We start from the raw sequence: 21,449 nt of genomic DNA on the forward strand, positions 1-21,449 counted from the left end.
AGGTACGATTCACAGCTTACTTACCACTTGAACTGACTAATCCAAGATCTATAACAACTTTACTATAATTAAATAAACTAATGAGAAACTAAATAGATAATACATTAGATTGTAAGTCTGAAGTTTAAATGATGCACTACAGAGATAGATTACATAGCAACTTTGTATTTAATATAGAAAAGTGATGGTAATAACACTCATTTAAGCCATAGGAAATTACTGTTTTATAGGTGAAAATCATTGAATATTGGCAATTTCCTATGACTTAATCTACAAAAGACATTTAGTGTTTCAATCAATAAACCAAATGTCAATTTGTCTAGTTGAAATCTTGCTCTCCTTCTTTACTGGCTGTGAGATCACAGGCAAATTACCAAGCTCTCTTTTCCTCAATTGCCTTGACTATTAAAGGTAGATAATAATACCACTTATTTCAGATAATTGTGAAGACTCATAAATGTACTAAATATGAAAAAATGTAGAATAGTGTCTATTATTATTATTTAAGCTTGTCACCCAGGCTATCATTATTTTTACAATAAATCAACAATAGTGCATGAATATATTTAGCAATAAGAACTGTGAGAATGTCAGGAAGATTTTCAAGAAAATTTCCAAAAATTCCTTCACTAATTAATTTGCAATCGGATCTTTTCCACATCGATCTAGGCTCTTTAATGCATATTTCCTGATATATCTGTAAGTGTAAACGTTTTTCCAGTTTCTTTTCTATTAATTAGTATTGCAATACTTTGAAAATGACTAATTACTTGGCTCAAATACATTCCTTACTCCTGACTTCACAGATAAAATCATGAGCAGTACTGTCTTTACATTTTAACTGAGATGAAACTAATAATTTAATTTTATATTTATCTTTCCATACTTTCTATATGATGGCTAGTCATTTCACTATGCTGAGTTTTAGTTTTCTAATCTGTACAGTTACAATCTGTAAAGTTTTCTAATCTGTAAAGCTATAACCGTATGCGAAAGGAATACACAAATATGACGTGGCATTCAGCACGCTCTCTGGAAATAAAAGAACAGCAAGCAACAAAAAACTGTGTAAGAATGTTGTACGAGAAAAGGGAAAAAGTTGTATAAGAATGTGTCCGTGGAAAGAAAACTTAAATTTACATTTAAAAAATCACAATTCATAGGAATAAATACAGCTCTATTGGTTAAAGCAGACAGTCTACAGTATGACAACTGCTTTTTCAATGTTTTCTAAACACAGAACACAATATAGGATTTGGGCTACAATCCTCGCCTGAGGTCCTTATTTAAACAATTTATCTGTTATCTTCATACAAGTGCTAAGGTATCTGAAAATAATCTTATCAAGACTCTAAACTTGTTTCCAAAAGGCTTGGGATGTGGAGGTTTACTTTTGAAGCTTCTCAACTGGGAAAACGCTTTCCCCTGAGAGAATTAAACAGCTCAGAATGTCAAACTTTGATCTAAGCTGCTCAAAACATTCAGAAGTAATGTCAAGACAGCAATTTACTTCTGTTTTCATCCACAGGTGTGAGCCTCAATAGCAAAACACAGAAAACCCAAAACATAAAATTGTTGCAGAAAATATTCTCTGGGGTGCTTTTCAGTAATTATCTCATTTAGTCATGAAATATATTGGAAGGATAGTGAAGGGTAAGTCAAGAATTCACAATTCAGTTGGAATATTTTATGTTTATTGGATAACACAGATAGCAATTCAAATATGTGGCTTTGTTTATTTTTAATAGCTACGTATAAGATATGCCTAATTACAAAGTAAGGAATGGGACCACAGTTTCTAAAATCCATTTCAAGCTCAACTAGCTCCAAATAGTTCAGTGCTCCCTGGTTGCATATTTCTTCTGTGTAATTTTATCTCTGTGATGCAGATGTCACTCTGAGGTTTCTAATATTGACACAATAGCCTTAGAAAACTTCTACCCTTCAAGGTAGTAGAAATAAAAATAATTTAGTCAATACATCTGAAACTTTCAAATTCATGTTTCACGTTTTTCACTTGTTTGGTTCTTTTTGTCTTTTCTCTTCTTTTCCTCTATTCCAGCCTCTCCTGACACAGGGTCCACCTCCTGTGGCTGCCACTCGCCAATGGCAATTCCTTTTTATGGGGATTTGGTGGCACTGTGACACTCACACATCCAAGATGTCTTCCCGTCCCTTCTCTCGTAGCTCGAGTCCCTTCAACTTTTGAATATGAATGCAAATACAAGGACAAATCAAGGATTTAAGTAGACCTGCAATGTATTTTCCAATCCAAACATTAGTATCAATATGTGAAAATCAAAAGCTTCCTTGACTTGCACAAAAAGATGTCCATGCTGAGTGACATTTACTTGATAAAAGGTAGGTAAGCATTGCATTAGTCTGTTTGCACACTTCTATGAAGAAGTACCTGAGACTGGGTAACTTACAAAGAAAAGAGGTTTAATTCATGGTTCCACATGCTGTGCAGGAAGCATGGCTAGGGAGGACTAAAGAAACTTACAATTACGGCAGAAGGTGAAGGGGAAGAAGGCACACCTTCCATGACTGGAGCCGGAGAAAGAGAGGAAAAGGGGAGGTGCTGCAGACTTTTAAACAACCAGATCTTCTAAGAACTCACTCAGTATCACAATAACAGCAAAGGGAAATCTTCCCTCATGATCCACTCACCTCCCACCAGACTTCTCTTCCAACACTGGGAATTACAATTTGACGTGAGATTTGGGCTTAGTCACAAATCCAAATCATGTCAAGAATCTAAAGCGTCTCCCTATGCCTGTCAATTTTCTAGACACTATATGTACTTTTTAGAGGAAGAAAGAAAAGAAGAAAAAGAGGAAGGGAGGAAGTGAGACAGGGGATGAACATCGCTAGACTCATTTGCTATTGCTGAATGACAAATTCTTTAATATAGAAGCTCTAAACAAGAAGAAATTAGTATGCACATTCTTGAATGAGGAATATGGGCAGGGGTCAATGAAAAGTTCTGCTCTGTATTTCAACAAATGGACATCCTAAAATCAAGATGCTGATGGAGCTCGGACCCCTTCGGTGGCTTAAGACCCTCTTCCAAGCTTTTGTCACAGAACTCAATTCCTACGGTTGCAGAGTGGAGGTTCCACTTGTCTCTTAAGTGTTATGTCACTGTCACCTTTTGAAAGACACTCTTGGGTCCTATCCCTGTGGCTCTTCCAAAATGGGGCATCATAAGCCGTCAAAGCCAACAGGACAACCTCACTCCAGCCTTCTACGAAGGAATATTGTATAATGTAAAACATCACAGGAATGACTATTCCTTATCTTTGTCAAAAATGAAGTAGCCAGGAGGATGGCTGTTCTATTATTTTCACAGGTCCATCCCAGATTCAACGGGGAGAACATGCAGGGAATACACAGCAGGGACTGGAATCTTGAGGACTGTCTTCAATTGAAGGGGCAAATTATTTAGATATATAGCAATAGGGAGTAATACACATCTAAATAATCAAGCCAAGGGATCAGCAACTAAGCCTGATGAACAGAGATTAGAGAATGACTATGGGAACTAAAGAGACAAACACACTTGGGTTCAAGCCTAACAGTGAGTTGGACAAATTATTTTAAGTTCTGTAAATAATGACATTCACATTGCTAAGCTGCAATGACTACTTTGCAGATTTATAGAGGATATTTAATAAATAATATAATGCTACATTTTCCCAGGGGGGATACTACTAGATATTAGTGTGTAATATCTATTATTTACCAAATTTTCCTATATGTGATAGACGTGTCATGACAAGAATAAAATAAATCTGAAGCAAATAAGTAATATATGAACAGTTGCTGATAATTTACCCATATCTATCAGTATAATGTTTATTTTTGTCTTCCAGATTGATATAATACATAAGTTAGAGTTTCTTTGTCTTTTTGTTTCTTCTTGAAGGTCAAGAGATAGTTAAATCATTAGAAATAGGATCAACAAAGTTATATAAAATAAAGTCCTTAACTTTTCTATGAAATTGTTTCAGGTAACCTTGGCCATCAGAATGCTGTACAGGGAATAATGTTCCTCCTAGGAAAAGGGTCCCTGGCACTTATGTACCCAACTGGAGAGTGACTGAGATGATGAGGTTCCCAATTTTGGAACAAAATGTAGATGTAGGCAATTTCACATACATCCCAAAGATGCAGGAGGTCAGAACGGAATATATATCGTCAATCTCAAAGGAGAAAAGTGGACAAAATTGTTACCATTTGTCACCAACAGTGTTTCTACCTATTTCTTTGCCTGCTATAAATAAAAAGCTACTCTAGAAGTTGCTGAAGGGAACCTTAGTTTACTATCAATACTGCTTCAGAGGAAAGGGAAATGAAATGTCTTCACATTCTATGAGAAAGAAATATGGTACAAAAAAACTATGCAGCTCAAAGACTGGAGGCATCAGTTTTCTGGAGTCTAGTATAGCCAATCTCATCTGGAATCTACTTCAAAATGAGCAGGAGAATATACCTGGAGTTCTCTCACAGGAAAGTCAGGCATTTAAAAAAATACTATGTCTGCTTCTCTACGGGTGAGACTATGTTGAACACATTAATATCAGAAAAGCTAGTGAATATAAATATAATTGAGTGTAATTTTGTAAAAATCACAGAATAAGAAACATCTTTATAAAATTGCATGGGCTGGGTGCGGCGGCTCACGCCTGTAATCTCAACACTTTGGGAGGACGAGGTGGGTGGATCACGAGGTGAAGCATTTGAGACCAGCCTGGCCAACATGGTGAAATCCTGTCTCTGCTAAAAATACAAAATTAGCCAGGCGTGGTAGCATACGTCTGTAATCCCAGATACTCGGGAGGCTGAGGCACAAGAATTGCTTGAACCCGGGAGGCAGAGATTGCAGTGAACTGAGATTGCACCATTGCACTCTAGCCTGGGCAACAGAGCGAGACTCTGTCTCAAAACAACAAACAAATAAACATGCAAAACCAAAAAACAACAACAAAAAATAAATACTTCTATCCTTGCTCATTTTCTTCCTCTGTGATGAATGCTATGTGGAACAATTTTCATTCTTCCCTAATCTTTTCTGCTATGAAAATGATTCTTGAAACATGAGAACCATAATGGTACTTTTGTTACTTAACATGAAAAGACATTAAACCAAGGTTGTGCATATACTCTTTTGCTTGCATTTATAATAACCATTGCCTTAAGTTGGAACATATACTACAAGTTCTGCAGTATTTTCTTTGTTTTGGGTTATGTTCTGTTCATACAATATGCTACTTGTCTTAGGAAATACATTTTCATGTGATTTGTGTGCTATGTTATTGTTTGTTAATATTGATACCTTATTTTTTTACTATTATGTTGCATTCTACATCTGAGTTACAAAGATCGTGTGAGTGGCTCACAAAGGAATCATTGCTGCATAGAAATAATGATGAAAATTTTAGCATAAATACTACAACTTTGTAAAACATGAACATAAAAAGGACAAATTCCAGGCAAGATGATATATGAATCTATATGTGCATTGACAAGTGATAAACGTAAGGATTTGTCATAAGCAGCAGAACAGAAAAATTATTCACAAAAAAAACATTAACATGAGAAGAAAATGATTTTATTGAATTCATGATCCATTTACTCCTATTCCCCAATATGTGCTCTGTTATTAAGCTTTACCAAATTGTATACTGATGTCATTGATACATTGATCTCTTTTTTTTTAATACACTGTCCTTTTTGCTAAACCAATTGTTTTTATATTCTTTCATAACAAGTGCAAAACATGCTTTAGAGGACAAAGTTGTTTATTTTTCCATGAAGTGTAGGGAAGGGAGAACAGGATCATTCAGGCATCATTCAAATTAACACTTCCCCCAACAGTAAGTACCAGACACTGCATTATCTGGAAGCTTGTAAAGTCAGCCATTAAGTTAACACAAACATTATGCTCAGAGGGAAATCAAAAGGAGCTATTGACAAAAATTGCTCTATTAAATGACGCTGCTGCAAGTGGCATAATATCAATGCAACACAACACCAAAAAGCAGGTCCTGTCACATATGTGGAAACAAGGATTTTAATTTAAAGGTGAACAAAATCAATTTGCATCATAATATGCATTAAGAATCAGCATTTAATATATGTGAATAATATGTCTGAGGGAGAATATCTTGACAATTTTTTTCTACATAACACTAAAAAAATGTGGTAGGAAAGTATACACTATTTTTTAATGATTATTTATGAGTTGTGACGTTAGCAAGAAAGGACCTGAGTTATATACTGATAGGGCATCAGCTATATGCAAAGGCAATATTTAAATATTTATTAAAATATTTAATACCTGGTATGGTATGGGTAGCACCCTATCAGAACAAAACAACAAGCCCATGAATCACCTAATGGAGGCAACAGTGCATAGCAGCTGAATTTAGCCAGGCAATACGTAAAACATAAATTACAAATGAAGCCACTCTACTTTTTCTCTTTTGGTCAACACTCTGCCTTTTGATTCTCAATCTTAACTTGATCAAGAATGGTTTCAGCAGTCTCATCTATAAACTTGAGTTTCCACAGCATCTAGAGCATAAAACCCATGGGCTGAAACATAATTCTTTAACTTTCAGGATATGTATTTCTTCTGATGTTTCCGAAATCTTCTGCTGGTAAACCCTTCCTTAGGGATTTCCTTGCCTTCTCTTCGTATGCTCCTTTCTAGTTATTCTTAAAACCAACCCTCCTCAAAATGGTCAGAGCAAACTACCTTGAGGGATACACCTCATGCTGGGCCTCTAATCTTCAAAGAACATATTTGTTCTGGATTTTTCTAGAAACTTCTACTCAGCATCCCATTCTTAATTTTTCTTCTATGAAATAATAAAGAATGTGTACTTTCCTCCAATCACCTGAATGCAAAACATTCTTTAACAATACAACTTGATGTCTTAATTGATAAAGTTTTCCTCCATTACTCCATTACTTCAGTCCTCACTGAGTTCTTACTTCCTTGGATTCTAATGTCTGATTAAGTAGAACCAACCAATATAGTACTGTGTGTGTGAGTGTGTGTGTGTGTGAGTGTGTGTATGTGTGTGTGTGTGTATTCTTTTTCTTTAGAGTGGCTATAGATTTCTCTCAAACAAAATTAAATATACCTTGAAGCAATTTTTATATGCATTAAACTCTGTTGAGTATTGCTTAGATTACCATGTTCTGAAACAGTTGCCTACTATCACATCATTTTAAATATAGTGGATGATTCTTTTCTTGACTTCTTTTTCAATTAGTTTGTTGTTTATGTATAAAAATGTTCCTAATTGTTGTCCCAATTTGGTATCCTGAAATGTTAATGAACTTGTTTATTACTTCTGACATTTGTTGGTGGAGTCTTTAGGGTTTTATATACATAGATCTATGATGTTGTTATCTGCAAATAGAGATAATTTTACATCTTTTTTTCCTGTTTTGATACTGTTTATTTTGTCTCCTTGCCTAATTAATAGGACTTTCAGGACTATATTTAATTATTATATATTTGAGATATTAATCCCTACCATATCTATGGTTTGCATGTTGAGTTCTTATGTTTAAGTCTTTAATTCACTTTGAGTTGGCAAGTGGCAACAGGAGGACAGCCTTGTCTTGGTTCCCATCTTAGAGGAAAAGCTTTCAGTTTCTCACCATCTTGTATGCTGTTAATGGTAGGCTTGTCATATGTGGCCTTTATTCAGTTGGGGTATATCCCTTATATACCTAATTTGCTGAGATTTCTTATCATAAAATGATGTTAAATTTTGTCAAGTGCTTTTCCTGCATCTACTAAGATAAGCATATATTTTTAAATTCTTTATTTTAATATCATTTATATATGTTGAACCAGCTAGAAAGTCTTACTTACAATAGCATAGAAAATAAAATACTTAAAATGCTTAAAAATAATTTTAACCAAGGAGGCAAAATATTGATAAACTGAAAACAATAGAACATTAATTAAAGAAGTTGAAGACACAAATAAACTGAAGGATATCCCATGTTCATGGGCTGAAATAAATGTCCGTACTACATAAGTGAACTATAAATTCAATGCGATTGCTATCAAAATCCCAATGGCATGTTTCACAGAAGTAAAAAAAAAATCTAAAATTAATAAGGAACCAGAAAATACCCTAAATAGCTAAAGCAATCTTAAGCAAAAAAGAATCAAGCTGGAGTTATCATACTACTGGATTTCAAAATATACTACAAAGTTATAGTAATCAAAACAACATGGTATTGACACAAAAGCAGACCCGTAGACAATTGAAACAGAATTAAAAGCCTAGAAAAAAATCTAGACCTTTATTGCCAATTAATCTTCAGCTAGGATAACAAAACCCACAATTAGAAAAGAAGAGTCTCCACCATAAATGGTGTTGGGAAAACTGGATATCCACATGCAGAGGAATATAATTAGAGCCTTATCTCACATTATATACAAAAATGAACTCACAGTGGATTAAAGACTTAAATGTAAGAACTAAAAATGTAAAAGTACTAGAAGTTAACATAGGAAAAAGCTTCTTCATATTGGTCTGGACAATGATTGTTTGGCTATGGCCCCAAAAGCACAGGCAACAAAGGCGAAAAATTGGTAAGTTGAATTGCATCAAACTAAAAGGCTTCTGCAAAGCAAGGAAAACAATCAACAGAGTGAAGAGATAACCTATAGAATTCTTCTCTTAGAAATTCCCAAGAGACTAGATCATAAATATTCTTACCACACAAAAAAATAATACCTATCTTGGATGATGAATATATTAATTAGCTTGATTTGAAAATTATTTCACAACATATACATATATCAAAACATAATTGTGCACCAGAAATACATACAACATTCATTTTTAAATTCTACTTCCATAAAGGAAAAGAGAAATGAACAGACAACTTACAGAAAATAAAATACAATTAGCTAATAAGCACATTTTTAGGATTCAACTTTAGTAAGAATCAGCTTCAGTGTTTTACTACAAAATAAAACAATGCAACTAAAAAATATCTAGTTAGGAACTTACCACAGAAACAAAAAGAATATATTATTATAGAGTTCTATTTTAGTGAGACACAGTTGGCCAAGAAGGTAAGTGAAGACTGGGATAGCCAGAAGGGTATCCCACAAGGCTAATCTCAGACTTTGTCCCAGTCTTAAGGATTTGTGAAATTTGCACAGGGACAAGGAAGACTGCTAGGATATAAGGGAAGACGAACATCAGGAATAAAAAAGCAGTGGTAGAAATGAGCATGGAGGGTGTTGAAACAACAAGGAGCCTGGAGAATTTAGTAATAGAATGCCACTTCCTAAGATGGATCTTCAAACAAAGAATGGTGTGAATATGTAAATTTATGATTATTAGCACTGAGAGATCTAAGTTAATGAGAAAATATTTGGCTATAGGAAAAGGGTAAAGTGGTCTCCTCTTATGGCTGGAGTTTCCAAGGACAATTATAATTTTGGCTGCATAGTGTTGTAATTGCTTGTGAATAATGTAATCAATGTGCTGATTTTTGTGGGTGTGTTGTGATACATGATTGGACTGTTAAGTGACTTTAGTGTAATAGTTCTTCTGAATCATTTTCCATTATAAAATTATGGATTAATTATTACTAAGAAAATTGTAAATATTCTATTTTTCTGATATTTTAAAAGTTGAAGTTCCTAATAGTAATGTAACTTTTAGGAATACTCCTTGATGTACTTCGAAGCAGTATTTACTAAAGTGTCTAGGAGGTGGTCATGTCTGTTTTTTTAAATATGTATTTCAAATGTGCTTAGTCATGAAGCCTGCAAATGGCTAGGAACCCAAGACATTTATTCTGAATATGTCAAGTTCTTGGGAGTGTTTGTCATAAGAAGCCCCGTTGAAAAGGAGTTTTTGTCATCTCAACTGTTGTTGCCTGATTAATGCTTTAACAATGAAAGTCTTTTGCTATGTTAACCTACTTCTAAGAGTGCGGAGGCAACTTTGGGATTGCTTCTTCTGAAAGAAGCAATTGAATTGGGTCACTATAGAAATTAAGTACATCATTAGAAATGCTAATTGTCAATGGCCAGGAAATGGACCTTTTTAAACAAATCTAAAAAAAATTAGAGATCTCTTCATCTAAACTATTGGTGGGAAGATTAAATTTTAAAATAGATTCATAATAGGGTGATGGCTAGCTTCAGTAACTCTCTTGACAAAATTAAAATGAAAAAGTCTAACCTAAATCAAAGTTAAAATTTGTGTGCTCGAATTGCCTAATTTTGATTCCATGAGGCATTTATAATGAAGTCCGTCTATAATTATGTGCGTTCACCACTGCAAGCTTGGGTTCAATACTTAATCAGGAAGCCAGTCTTTTTGGTTTGATGTTTGTGTGACTTTGGTTTGATATTTGTGTGACTTTTGATTTTTGAGGGACACCCGTATACTGATTCTTTTCCTTTCCATGGCCAGATTTTTATTTCTTTTCTTCTTCTATCTGTGGAGAAATATGGAACTTTTTATCCTCTCTATGTAGATGGTCAGCTGAGAAGCTGAGACCCTAGAGAAGATGGCTGGACAGAATGTGAGTTGTACTCCCTTTGCAGCTAGCAAAATTTACCATTATTTAAACTGTCCTTGTGATGGTTCTGCACCTCGTGTGGACTGCCTTGTACCTCTTTGGAGAGGATTTGTGTATCTTTGGTTAAGTCCAAAACTTAAGCCTTGGTTAAGGCTTTTGTATTTCACTTGGGAGAGTATCTTTGTTAAAAAAAAAAAAAAAAAAAAATCAACAACAAAAAAAACAAGATATTTGAAAGATTTTTTCTTTTAAGAAGCTATATGGCCAGAAGTCAGCTGAATTAAAGGCTGATATCCAATCTGTATTGTTGTATTGTCAAAAAGAAAAAGACAAGGTTCAGTTTTTTTTGTAAGTTTAATGACTGGCAAATTGTTGGAGGAAGGCAGTTGTTTACAGTAAATAGTCCTTACCACAGAGGCTTACTCTTTGCATATTTACATAGAAAATGGCACAGTTCAAACACCTACTGAAATACCTTTCTAACAACGTGCACCATGAAAGCATTATATGGCCTGATTCCGTCTCATTTTAGGAATCTGGGATTCAGTGTAAGCTCGTCCTGAGCCCAGTAATCAAATTAAAAAGCCAGCTATACAGCTAGATTGGTCTTCATAATATAATTCTGATATTTAGCTAGCTGTTTTTTAAAAAACAGTTCTGAATTCCCTCTAGGCTTATCTGTATATCTCCATTTTTAATGTTCCTCTAACACACCCAAACTCTTTCTTAAAAAACGTTAAACCCTCTCTCTGTGATCTGAGATAAAAATTTGCTACATTGTTTTCTCCAAAAATCAGTGAGGGCATCAGCTATGTAAGAAAGAGAAATGTTAACCATTCCCATTAGCAAAGGCATAAATCAATCCAACTACATTTTTAAACTAGTGAGTTTTATGTGTCTCATGGCTCAAATTTTAAAATAAAATTATCAAGTCTTTGTGTCTGTCTGTATTTTTACATGCATGTTTGTGTGTGTCTGTGTATTATCTACATGGGTATCAAATTGACGTAAATAAATGAGGTCTCATAATTTAGGTTACAAACCCTAAATGCTTTCTAAGTTTATGTGATTTTAGTAATCTTTGATAAATAATGCTAGTTTGAAAATTATTGGTAAAATAAAATAGAAACATTCAAAATTTAATGTAGACTTTTTTTTTCCCCTGGGTCTACTAGTCAGACTGGTTTACACTGTCTGCAACATCCTGTAAGGTCATAAAACTGTTGTTTTGTGATATTTTTGATACTTGCTTAATTTGTCTGTTATGAAGAAATGAAAATGTGTGTTTTTTTTTTAAAGGGAAAGTAGTTTTGTCTAGTTTAGAGTTTTGAAAGTTATAAATTCATAGAAAAGAATTATAGATAAAACTGAATAGATATAAAAAACGGGGCAAGAAAATGGGAAAATTATTAAAGGTTATAAAACATTTGTAGAAATCATATTTTGTGTGGTCAAAGATAATTGAGATTGAATAGCTCTACCTGAGATTTTATTAAAATTAGCTTTAGTATTGATAATACACTCATAAAAGTAAAATTTGGTTTTCTCTTTTAAACAAGATTTTTAGGTTGTTATAGTAAGAGATAGCAAACAATGTTGTACACCTTTTGAATAAGCTACAAAAATAAAAAGGACGTGAGAAAGGGAGAGGTGAATTCAGTCTGCCTCATGCCATCTTTTTTTTTTTTTTTTTTTTTTTGAGACGGAGTCTCGCTCTGTCTCCCAGGCTGGAGCGCAGTGGCGTGATCTTGGCCCACTGCAAGTTCTGCCTCCCGGGTTCACGCCATTCTCCTGCCTCAGCCTCCTGAGTAGCTGGGACTACAGGCACCCACCACCACGCCCGGCTAATTTTTTGTATTTTTAGTAGAGACGGGGTTTCACCGTGTTAGCCAAGATGGTCTCGAGCTCCTGACCTCATGAACCGCCTGCCTCAGCCTCCCAAAGTGCTGGGATTACAGGCTTGAGCCACCGGGCCCGGCCCTCATGCTATCTTTATTAGATATTTTAATTGTTTGGAAAACTGAGTCTCCTCTCTATTAAAGAGTAAGGTTTCTGTTTTTTAAAGTCTTTGAGTTATCACTTGGTATAAATGAACAACTTATTTTACATTAAACTGTGATCCTATTTTGTGTTATCAAGTGTTTTAAAACCTCTGATATTTGATAAACGTTTCAAAATCATAATTTTGAATTCTAAATTCCATTTTTTTTACCTCAAATTAACATTTGTATATGAGGGCACCCTGAAGTCCAAGAGAGACACATCAGTTATATTTAGTATGGGAATATAGAAAGCATTGTCAAATATGAAATAATGTTTAGCTTTTTGGGTTATATTTGTATAAATGTGTTACGAATATATCTTTCAAAATTGTATGAGATTTCTGAAACTGTAATGTGCCTTTGTGGTGTTATCGTTAATAACTGATATTATTAGGTTAAATTGTCATAAACGACAGAAATAACCATGTTTCCCTGTAAATTTCACCTCTCTATGATTATTCTAAGACTTTTATCTCACCCAGATAATTGTTATTTTGGTTCTTCTTATAAAGGAACTTATAATTGGCTACATCCCAAAATTTGCCTTTTAAAGATTCTGACAGTGCTCTTGCATATAGGTTTCTGATAATTTTGGAAATCATACCGTAGGAGCAGATAGAATATTTCTGAACTATAATAAAAACCACATACATTCATAAATATGTGTAAATCATAGTGAAGCTGAACAAGAGTTAATTACATGAGAATTTTTTTTGACTTTTTTGTTTGAAATATTGCTGATTCTTTTTATGTTCCGTTTTTGGAAGTCAAGAAAATGTTATTTTGTATTTTGTTTTTTCCTTTTGAGCTATGTATAGCTTACAACAAATTGGGTAAAGTATATATTTGTTCATGAAAACTTGAATTATTTATATTTGTTCTACCTGATTTCTTCAGAAAATAGAAACTATTTGTGAATATTCTTAATTTATGGCCATATAGTTATTTGCATAAGTTCAATAAGACAATGTTTTCTTTGGTAATAGGACACAATTGGTGACACTGTATGTATTTTCTGATACGACCATACTGCTTTGAGGAATTAAAGTTGCCTTACAGAGCCAATAAAAAGCCAGTTGGAAATATTGGCTTAGTACCTTCTCTGTGTAGTTTCTTTATGAGGTTTCTGACCTGTGGTAAGAAAAGAGTGTTATTTTCTGGTGAGTCCAGGAACCATAGTTATTTTTGGACCTAGAGAAGAGAGAAAATCACCCAATTGATACAGAGACTACAGACAGTCTAATGGCAAAACTTTGGTTTTAGCCTTGAGACTTTTAAAAGTCTAATGAGATTCCTTATTAAAAAGTTCCAACAAAGCCAATTTTAAGACAGCCTGTATGTCCAATAACATTTCTTGCTGTATTTTATGCAAATAATCAGGCCAAGTATAATAAAGCTAATTTTTTAAAATAAATTGTTCTTACCATGATTTATTCATGCATAAAATGGAAAACTGGGGAGAGAAAAAATATGTTTTAGAAGAAAACTATAATATACCTGTTATTAGATTCTAACCTTATTCATCATTTTTGAGGTTTTATCATTAATATTTTCCTACACTTTGGACTGAATAGTCAATTCTATCCTTGCTACATGTCTCCAAACTAATCTTACCAAATTCTTCTTCCATGTTTTCTGACTTGAACTCAATGAAATTCCTACCACCATTTCCTGAGGCTATGCAAGCATACCTTGTGATACACAAACTACAGTCAAGAAAAATCTGTCAGATTGCCACCTCCTACTTTCATTTTAACTGAAGAAGTCTAACATCCAGACACCTCAAAGACTTCCCTGCCCACTCTAAGGAAACTGGTTTATAAGTTGCTCCAAACATTGACATTTGTTTTATTTCTGTTTGAAAGCTTGTCTGCAATGCCATCTCCTTAAATGAGATGTAGCTGTTTAATGGAACTGACTTATGCCCAGGAATGGGAGACTGGTTTACTGGGATTCTTCACCACTCAGCTATTAACTTAATTTATCCACCAATGGAGACTTCAGTGTATAAAACTTCAAAAAATATTTCAGACAGGGAGAAATTGGGGCTCATGAAGCTATACCCCAAAATATGGAACATTAAACTGCTGAACTGAAGAAATCTGCTAGCAGAATGATTTAAACTCTCTGGTCCTGGTAGTTCTGAATAATCCTATTGCATTATATTTTCTCCTACCAAAACAAACAGTCATCTTTGCAATTGCTAATACTGCTGATTGTGAACAGGATAAATTTCCAAACAAGCTAAATGGTTAAAAGACATGCGTGCCACTGATCCCCTTAATGATCCTTTTACTTGGTTTCCAGGGGAATGGGAAACTGGTTTTGGTTCCCCTTATAAACTATCGCAATTCTCAATGTTCTAATTTTGCACATTTTTCTATTGCCAACAGATAACAGGGACTAGTAACACAAGCACTGACATTTTTGTCGTGCTGAGTTGGCACCCTAGACACCTGACACACAGAAGCATTTATAGACCGATGCAAAGTAATTTTATTCTTCAAATGCTGATCGTGGTGCAAAGTAATTTTATTCTTCAAATGCTGATCGTGGTCTTCCTATCTGCATCCCTTGTGAACACGAAGCAACCAGATCAGTCATTATCTGATTCCTTCCTTATTGATTACACCTCAGATTTGAGGATGAACAAGACAAGGGGGAACTGAAGCAGTCCTCACCCCAAGAACTGTGGACAGAAATGTAGTTATATTTAAGTATTAATCAAGCTTTACTTTGGTCTAATTCCTTATAACCAAAAGTGATGTGGACAAAGTCATTGCATATGAATTTAGAAAATACTGAGAAGCAAAAGGAAGAAAAGGATCCAACTCACCTGAAATCCCCCTAAACAGGGACAGCTATTGTTGATATTTGATAGTGTGTTCTTTGAGGATTTTTTCAATGTGAAGATACATACTCATTATATATTACAATATATCACATATATTGTATGTTATAAACACACACACACGTACACATGACCGCTGTACTTATCTGCCTGATCATTTGTTTCCCCATTATTTGTATAGAAAAGATTTTTGACATTAGAACAATAAAGTTCTTATTTAAGACTTGCTTAAACAAACCCTGAATTCCTGTGGAAGAGCTGATGCCAACCAGTTTGAAGACACCCAAAGAGGAACCAAATTGGTATGAGAATACAGTTTCTTTATTTCTTTGTCCCAGGACTTCACCCCGCATCCTTCAACCAGTTGACAGTCTTCACATTTCAGCCTGCTTGAAAACCCTTAAAAACCTGAGTCTCAAACTATTCTAGGAGACAGATTTTAAGTTTCCTCCTAGCTACTCTTTTCATGGCCCTACGATTCAGCCCCCTTCTCTGCTACAACCTGGCATCTCAGTGTATTGACTTGCCACATGCCGAGGCAACAAACCTACTATAATTACATTTTTCTCGATTTTGGGTTTTAGAACAATGACTATTCTTTTATTATCATTTGTTAGGGCTCAAAAAATGATATGCCAATATGTAACCACCCAACAGGTTCTCCTTGCCTGCTGCCCAGGCAGAGCTGATTTATCAAGATAGAGGAATTGAAAGAGAGAAATATTTTAATTCAAACAGAGCCAACTGTATGGAAGACTGGAGTTTTATTATTACTCAAACCAGTCTCCCCTGAAGCTAATAGGGGTTAGGGGATTTTCAAAAGCAGTTTGGGGGAGGCAGGAGGGGTAGCCAGGTAACAAGTGCTTGCTGCTAATTGGTTGGGCCGGAGATGAAACCATACTAGGTTAAAGCTGCCCTCCTGCAGGTTGAATCCCTCTGGGTGAGGCCACAGAAGCAGGGTTGGCAGGTCCATGGGAAGCCATCGGGTCCTGGTGGAGCCATGGGTGACAGACACCTAAAAACATCAGAAGGGATCTCAAAGGGCCAACCTGAGTTTCTACAATAGTGATGTTATTTACAGGAGCAATTACAGAAGTTTCATATCCCATTACCTCCAGAATAATGACTGACAATCGTTTGTCTGCATCTTAGCGGGATTCAGGTTCTTCTGCTCCTTCTAGCCTGGCAACCTCTTGTTAGCTCTACAAAGGTGGTTGAGTTTGGGGGAGAGGCTGCTATCCTTTAAACTGTGAACAAAATGTCTCCCAAAGCTAGCCCAGGAATAATCAAAGACAGCTCGGGGGCTAAAGTCAGGAGGGGGTTGGGGCTAGATCAGATCTCTCTCACTGCCATAAACTTCTTGCTGATAATAATTTTGCAAAGGCAGTTTCAAAAAGATGGCACTTAGAAAGGCTAATCTAAGGAAGCAGCCTTAAAATCTCTCTAAATTCTCCCTCTCTACTCCACCTACTACTGCCCTCAAGCCTGCCTCTCCCAAAGCATAGAGACTTTTCTCTGAGATTTCCTATCTCAACAAGAACTAGAACTTCTTTCTCCTCATTATGCATCTCACAAAAGAAGACTGAGGAAGGCAACCAAACCCAGACAAACTTTTCCACAAGATAGTATCTGCCTTTTAAGCTCATTCAGATTCCCAGGAGGATCATTTACAAGTTAATTTCTGTCTCCCATTGTTCATTCATTCTCCCTGATAATCATTTACTCTTCAAAAGAATGTCCCACATTTTCCTTCTCTTCCCTCTCCCCTATGAATAGGGTATATAAGCATCTCTACTTCATTGGGTTATTGGGTAGTCAGTTGCCTGTAGTTCTCCTGTGCTATGCACGCTAAATAAATCTGTATGCCTTTTCTTCTATTAATCTGCATATTGTCAGTTCATTTTCAGTAAACCTACAGAGGATGGAGGAAAAGTTTTCCCTGGGCCACTACACGTGTTTATAAATTTCTCTGAGACTTCCATAAAAAACGTATCTGAAAAATATGTAAAGAAAACTGAAGTAATTCTCAAATACTCTAGGGGACATCTGGCAATATCTGAAGACATTTCTCATTGTCATAAATAGAGTGAAGAAGATGCTGCTGGCATCTAGAAGTAGAGGCCGGGGAAGCTGCTAAACATTCTAGAGTGCATGGGATCACCCCCTTATTACAGATAAGTATGCACTCCCAAATGCCCATAGTGCCAAAGCTGAGATTCCTGCCCTCCCCAAACTAAAGAGAGAATTGTGCATTATCACATAATGAGTTTGCACATCTTAGGGAGTAAAGATTAGACAAATGGAAGATTTTCACCAAGAAATCATTAAATATATTAGATCAATGTATCATGGAAATACAAAGTATAATACAAAATAAAGAGGGAAAGTTTACAGACATGAATAGTTCAGCAATAATTGTCTTTTTTGCATACTAAAATCATTATAAAAGAGAGATCTAAAACTGTGCTCCAAATGTTAATGTATTCTAATGACTGCTCTGATAAGTAGCAAGCTTTTGTGTTTCAATTCACGAATGAAAGGACACACACAGTAAGGTTAGAGGGTCATTGAATAAATGTATAACAGAGCCCAAACCAGACTTTGAGCATTTAATTTTCTATTATGGTGAAATAATATTGCCTCTCAGATATTTTTTTAATGTAGTCGGTCATGATTAAATTTATCTCTTAACATAAAATTTTGCTCTTTTAGTGATATAAATATGCAACAAGGCAGTAGGTGGTTTGGGATGTGTCACGTTTGTTTATCATTTATGGGTTTGATTTTTTGCTTAAAAGGAAAGTGAGCTTATTACAATCCACAGATTCCAATTACAAAGAATTTCTAAATTGGTGGCCTTTAGGGAATATAAAGTTAATTAATCCTTAATACACCCGAAATAATGAATATCTTTCTATATGTATAATTGCAGAAACAGAATACTGGCTATTTGGTTTGGTTGTACAATAACAATAAGTAATCCCTTTACATAATGCAAAAAAATCTCATTGAAAATATATAATCAAAGAATTATAAATAATCTCTATAGACTGTGAGAGGATATAATGTAAGACAAAATATAGCTATGTACTGCTAAATTAGTTTGTATACAGGAACACATTTATACAGTTTTTTTTAATCCTTGGAGTAATTTTAAAATCACTTATAACAGTAAATAAATATTGGATACCTATTAAGTGTCAAAGGCTGTGAAATACGGACTTCACATATAAAATCTGTGACTTACTTTATATGTAAGGAGTTTATAATCTTATGGGCCCCTTCACATGTTTATTTAGATAACTTTTCACATGAATTGATACAAAATTGTCTGAAATGCTTGTTCCCTGGTGTCCTAAAGAAATAGTATTTGAACATAAATTTAATTCCTCAGCAAGGTCATTTTTATACCTTTTGCAGAAAGGGTACACTTGCCAGCAGTTTTGCCAGGAGAGTACACCGAACAAAGCAGACAGGGTCATTTATAACCTGATGCGTCCACGCTACTGCTGTGTCCAGTTTCCATTGGCTGGAACGGGACCTCATATTTTGTATTTGTCCTGATTGGCTAGCAACTTAGAACTTTTTAAAAGAGGCAAAGGTAGAGGAGAACAAAGGAAGGAGGAAGTAACTTGTGGAATGCTGAAAAAGGTAAAAACACCTTTACATAAGGTAGAGGAACAGGCTATGGCCTAATGCTTGCTTGGACCAGTATAAGCCTCCAGGGCAAATATTTAGGCTACATTATAGGAGCTAAGAACATAAAGAACATTGATTTCTTTATTACGGCTAGCAGATATTTAAGAATGTTAGCACAGGTCTTTGAATACATTTTGCTCCTAAGATACATTACTATTTATTCCTAATTAGATGGGGAGGAAAGCCTTTGAAAAGGAACGTCTACTTTACATTTACAGAACTACAAAGTTAAGTACAAGTATGTTTCCAGATGAATCAGCCTTTTGTGGAATTAACAGAAAGAATACAAGAAGGAGAAAAAGTAAATGTGGAAAAGAATGAACGGCCGGTAATATGGTTTGGATGTTTGTCTCCCCTCCAAATCTCATGTTGAAATGTGACTCCCAATGTTGGAGGTGGGGCCTGGTGGGAGGTGTTTGGGTCTTGGGAGTGGATCCCTCATGAATGGCTTGGGGCTCTTCTCAGGATAATGAGTGAGTTCTTGCTCTGAGTTTACAGGAGACCTGGTTGTTTGAAAGCGTGTGGCACCTCCCTCTCTGTCTTTCTCCCTCTCTCTTTTCCTTCCACTCTCATCATGTGACACCCCTGCTGCCCCTTTACATTCCCCCATGATTGGAAGCTTCCTGAGACCCTCACCAGAAGCTGAACAGATGCTGGGGCCATGCTTCTTGTGCAGCCTGCAGATCTGTAAGCCAATTTAACCTTGATTCTTTATCAATTACCCAGCTTCAGGTATTTCCTTACAGCAATACAAAAACAGACTAATATGAAAAATTGGTACTAAGGAGCAGGGTGTTGCTATAAAAATTGGTACTGAGGAGCGGGGTGTTGCTATAAAAGTTGGTACTGAGGAGCGGGGTGTTGCTATAAAAGTTGGTACTGAGGAGCGGGGTGTTGCTATAAAAGTTGGTACTGAGGAGCGGGGTGTTGCTATAAAAGTTGGTACTGAGGAGCAGGGTGTTGCTATAAAACTTGGTACTGAGGAGCGGGGTGTTGCTATAAAACTTGGTACTGAGGAGCGGGGTGTTGCTATAAAAGTTGGTACTGAGGAGCGGGGTGTTGCTATAAAACTTGGTACTGAGGAGCGGGGTGTTGCTATAAAACTTGGTACTGAGGAGCGGGGTGTTGCTATAAAACTTGGTACTGAGGAGCGGGGTGTTGCTATAAAAATTGGTACTGAGGAGCGGGGTGTTGCTATAAAAATTGGTACTGAGGAGCGGGGTGTTGCTATAAAAATTGGTACTGAGGAGCGGGGTGTTGCTATAAAAATTGGTACTGAGGAGCGGGGTGTTGCTATAAAAATTGGTACTGAGGAGCGGGGTGTTGCTATAAAAATTGGTACTGAGGAGCGGGGTGTTGCTATAAAAATTGGTACTGAGGAGCAGGGTGTTGCTATAAAGATACCTGAAGATGTGGAAGTGGTTTTGCAGCTGAGTAAAAGGCAGAGATTGGAAGAGTCTGAAGGGCTCAGAAGAAGACGGGAAGATGAGGGAAAGTTGGAACTTCTTATAGGCTGTTTAAATGGCTGTGACCAAAATGCTGACAGAAATATGGACAGTGAAGGCCAGGTCGAGCAGGTCTCATCTAGAAATTAGGATGTTATGGAAACTGGAGCAAAAGATACTTGTGTCATGCCTTAGCAAAATTTTGGCTGTGTTGTGTCAATGTTCTAGGGATCTATGAAAGCTTGAACTTAAAATTGATTTCCTAGGGTACCTAGCAGAAGAAATTTCTAAGCAACAAAGCACTCAAGAGGAAGCCTGGCTGATTCTGAACACCTATGGCAAGACAGGAACAAAGGAATTACTTAAATTTGGAATGTATCATTAACATGAATACAAACAGAAGTTTGGAAAATAAAAGTTTTGTAAAATTTGCAGCCCAACCATGTGGTAGAGAAGAAAAAATATATATATTTTTCAGGAGAGGAGTTCAAGCAGGCTATAGAGCGATCACTTGCTAGAGAGATTTGTGTAACTAAATGGAGCCAAGTGCAAATATCCAAGACCATCAAAAAAGTCCTCAAAGGTATTTCAGAAACCTCCTAGAAAACTCCTCCTGTTGAAAGAGAATGTTCTCTTGTCCCCCTCGCAGGGGTGTGGCTGGCTTTTTCAGTGCTCCCGGCTGAAACCCCTAGGGGGAGCATGCAGACAGGCAGGTCATGGGGAGTGTTTGGGGGGTCTGACCCCACTGCAGTATCTAGGGTTGTTTACAGCTCCCAAAGTCCCAGTGGGCATGTGTTACAGTGTGCTCTTTCAGTTTAGCTGTCTGCA

Source organism: Macaca nemestrina, chromosome 16, assembly GCF_043159975.1.
Source record: "Macaca nemestrina isolate mMacNem1 chromosome 16, mMacNem.hap1, whole genome shotgun sequence".
NCBI classification, from domain to species: domain Eukaryota; kingdom Metazoa; phylum Chordata; class Mammalia; order Primates; family Cercopithecidae; genus Macaca; species Macaca nemestrina.